Source organism: Lissotriton helveticus, chromosome 11 (assembly GCF_964261635.1).
Source record: "Lissotriton helveticus chromosome 11, aLisHel1.1, whole genome shotgun sequence".
In the NCBI taxonomy this organism is placed as follows: domain Eukaryota; kingdom Metazoa; phylum Chordata; class Amphibia; order Caudata; family Salamandridae; genus Lissotriton; species Lissotriton helveticus.
In genome coordinates, this window is record NC_136072.1 from 933,174,024 (window position 1) to 933,178,253 (window position 4,230).

Consider the following 4,230-nt stretch of genomic DNA (forward strand, 5'->3'; position numbering starts at 1 on the left):
CGCATAAAGGTAGCCATATTGGAGTCCAAATCAGGAGTATCAGTCACCTTGCCCAATAAAGTCGGCCAAGGACACTCAGGCCGTAGGGTGGCTCTAACTTGGTTCTCAAAACCCTGACGGAGATTGTTTTATACATAATGTGCCACTTCCACACAGAGTTGCCATTCCGTGGAACGAGGGTGGATTACATTTTGAGGATTAAATAACAAAGTTTTAGGTTGCACCACTTCTTGTGCGTCATAAAATGTGTGCTTGGTCTTCATGACCTTCTTTTTGGGTTGAACCGATTCATCAGTGTCCGAAGTATCAGGAGAAGTCGAAGACGTGTCATCCTGTACATCCTTGTCAGCCAAGGAACCATGGTCTAAAAGCACACTCTTAGCCGCTTTCAACAAGGCTTCAGCCGAAGCCCGAGAGGAAGAGGAAGATGTGCCTGCGGACTTAGACTTTCTTTTACCAGAAGATTTTAAAGTCTTCGCTAAAGGCTTTAGCGCCTTGAGAAGCGCCTTATTCATTAAACCCCGGGCGTGGGTATCCTGGGTCTCAATAGGTTGCTCCTCCATATTTTCCACATATGGTTCCTGATATTCTTCGTATTCATTGTATTCCCCCCACTTGTCTTCCTCCTCAGCGTAATACGCCATGACAAAGTCAGGAGGGCTGAAGGAGTTCTGGGGGGGAGAACCCAAAGGGCTAAAAAGACCTTCAAACAGAGAAAAAAGAAATGTTTTAGGTCAAAAAGTAAAATATATAAGTGGCAGGAGCAAGCCCTTAATAAACTCCCCTAATGCAGTGCATTTATCTGGAAAGCGCTCCAGTCAGCGTTATAATGAGCCAGGAATTTGACAGGCAGTGACAAAACACACATAGCGTGAGGAGCCGGGCTTCAATGCAGTCACCGGCTCCTCGCGCATGCGCAGAAACTGAAAGGCGGGGCCAATACAGAGCCTGCTCCCCACGCGCACCAAAGTGCGTAGCTCAGCTCTCTCGCCACGGCCCACAATACAGACAACACGGAGGGGCACCAAATTAAACCTGCAAAAAATGAAGCGCGAAGCCGCGCTACTGAAATACTGAAATGCGCAATGAATTAATTATATGCAAAACCCACGGGAACAGAAAGCTACTCCCGAACCAAAGTAGAGACTCGCAAGCTCGCGCGAAGCAAAGGCAACAAAGCGCGCTCAATTATGTAAACAACTAAGTCATGAAAAAATATGCAAAACATGTATATATAAGAAAAGCACTTATCTCGCTGCTGCAGCAGCAAGGAAAGAGGAAGTGCTTACGTCACTGGGACCTAATATACTAATGGCTGTTGTGTTATTGGTGCATACCTGGAGGGGGTTTGTCCTTCCGGGTTATGTTCATTTAAAGTTAACTCTTTTGCTGCTGTATTTGTCAGTAAAGTTAGAGAAGCATTATTTGAGCCTATGTGGACTGACATAGAATTCTATAGTTCCTGGTATTGTTGATTAAATGATGGGCATTTTCACTTGCAGATAAAGGCAAATGGTCGCTCTCAAAAACTTTTTGGTGATTTACATTGGATGTTTCACTTTGGAGGTAAGGCTTGCAGTCTTCTTGGACTGTTAGACTGGGGGCAGTGACTTTGTAACTGACAATATTGTTTGAATATATCATCGATGGCTCTCTCATTCCTTTTTAGATTTGAATATGAAAATTATATATGTTAATATATCCAGGCCTGTATAGGATAATAAGTCGTTTATGTTAAGGTGAGACCTGGGAGATTTTTGCTACCACTATTTGTAGTTTCTATACTTGAATGTTCCGTTAGGGGCGCTTTGGATATCGGATAAATTAAATATTTTTCGATAGAGTCAATATTATTAGACTCTGCTGCAGTGATCATTTGATAGTAGACATTGATAGTGGTAATTCTGATATCGAATAAGATGCAGCATGCTTGAGGTTTATATTCTGGGTTTTTTTGTGTCTTTTTTTTGTCTCATGCTTTAGATTTACTACTAGAGTGGGAAGGACTCAATACACTGAATCCTAGTACTTAGTAGAGTCCGCCGCATCATTGATTGAATATAGTTATTTCGAGGTAGGCTACTGCAATGTTTTAATCGTTCCCTTTTGTTGCTGACTGTAAGCTCCTTTTTAATCTGATGTATTTTTCAAAACCTCCCCTTTTTTTCAAAAACAATTTCATTGATTGTAAATTTTGTACCATAATGTTCATTGCTCTTATTAGAACGGTATATAGGCAGGTATAATGATATTATGATGTCATTGGTTACAGTGTTATTTTTTATACTAGATGTTTATTTGTTTATATTTATAAAGCAACACCTAATATATATCTTTTTTCTCAAAATATTCATTTACAGCCCTGATGATGTCCATTCCCGACGAAACGCGTTGGCTGTTATGAGTTATCTACTCTGCATTTGATTTGGATAAAGTTGGACTTTTTGTGTTGTTGGAATATTACTTCTGTTGCTGGTATTGGATGAATCTTGCAACAATAAAACTTTGAAACACAGCATTGGAACCTAAGACTTCTTTACGAATACAACACTCCTTCCTTAAAATTTCATATGTTTGGATCATTTGGGGCCAAAACGGTAGACCCCAGGAAGAGGAGCGTATGAACTTTCTACTGTTTAGTGTTATTTAATATTTGATTTTCTCCCTGTGCTTGTCAAGTCACCTTTACCGTTATATACGTAATTAATTAGCGAGGGCCATTGTTGTTCTGGCAAATGCAAGTTTTTTTGCCATAATGGCTCGTGTCCATGAGTCACTGCGGTCAAAGAGTATGCCCAGATAAGCAAAACTATTTGTGTGCTCTATTTTCAGTCCTTCCAGAAACATGTCCCTACACTTGTGGCTCCCCAATCCACACCTTATTATATATGTTTATGTAGTGTTCACTTTAAGATCCAAGTGGCCCATAAACTTGGTAAAACTATCTAAAACCCATAGTAAACCTACTTGGGTGCGGGACATTAAGACTGCATCATCTGCATAGAGAAGTGCGGGAATGGAACGTGCAGCTATTTGTGGGAAGTCTTGATTATCCTTAAGCAGTGCCTCACATAAACCATTGATGTAAAGGTTAAAAAGAAAAGGGACCAGGACACTTCCTTCTCTGACCCCTCTTCTAATAGGGAATGGGCCTGTGCGATCACCGGCCAAGCCAAAGCGCACTTGCGCCTTGGCTTCACAGTATAGGCGTCTAAGAAAGTTAATCATTTGCGTGTCCACCCCTATCTGCTCAAGGATAGCCCACAACTCCTCATGCCTAACTGAATCAAAGGCAGCAGTGAGGTCGACAAAAGCTAAAAACAATCTGCCTTTCTTCACCCATGTGTACTTCCCGACTAAAATAGCAAAATTTAAACTCTGCGCCACTGTCCCCTGTCCCTCCCGGAAGCCATATTGAATTTCGGACAGAACATTGTTTTCTTCTGCCCATTCTTGAAGATGTTCCAAAATTATACGTCCGGCTACTTTAGTCATTGCATCTAGTAGAGAATTGGGCCTGTAACACTTCGGATCCTGACGGTCCCCCTTTTTAAAGATTGGGACGATGGTAGATTCAACCCATGTTGTTGGAAAGGGGGCAAGGCAGCTGGCCGTTAAGACCTGGGTGACAATTGGTCCCCAAAGTTCATTATTAGATTTAAGAAAGTCTATGGGAACCCCATCCGTTCCCAGAGCCTTCCCCCCCGCACTCACAGAGAGCGCATGTTTCACCTCCTCCAGTGTAAACCGAAGATCGAAATACTGGGTCTCAGATTTGTTAGTAATTTCCCTATGAACGCTCTCACTGTGGATAGCAGGGTTATGAGCTATATTGTACACCCCTGAGAAGTAGTCAATGTACTGCTACTCGGATATAGCAACCTCTACTGAAGGCCCTTCGCCGGAGTTCAAAAAAGGTGTTTTTACCACCCTCCAAAACGCCAAGCTTTCTCCCCTTTTAAAGGCTTCATGAAGAGATTCCCAGGCTTCATTTCTTATTGTGGCTTTTCTTTCCCTAATGGCCACTCTATATTCTGCTCTTGCCCTTCATATATTTACGATTCAAAAGGGGGGTGGTGATGGACAGAGTATCTGAGTTAATCAGAACACTCCTACCCAGTCAAGAGATCAGGGCTTGATCCATCACCGTTTTTTAGCTCACTGCACCATCCCAGTTCAGAACCTGGCTATATGCAAATTAGTCTGTCCCTGGCCCAGTGCATCATGGGA

General features: G+C 42.3%; 1 long non-coding RNA gene across 1 annotated transcript; it reads left to right on the plus strand.

Moving 5' to 3' along the window:
- Window positions 1-1,453: 1,453 nt before the first annotated feature.
- On the plus strand, window positions 1,454-2,474 carry LOC144791338 (uncharacterized). The gene is made up of 3 exons (XR_013602364.1): window positions 1,454-1,566; window positions 1,670-1,739; window positions 2,361-2,474. It is a non-coding gene; the product is annotated as an uncharacterized LOC144791338 (long non-coding RNA).
- The last annotated feature ends 1,756 nt before the right edge of the window (window positions 2,475-4,230 follow it).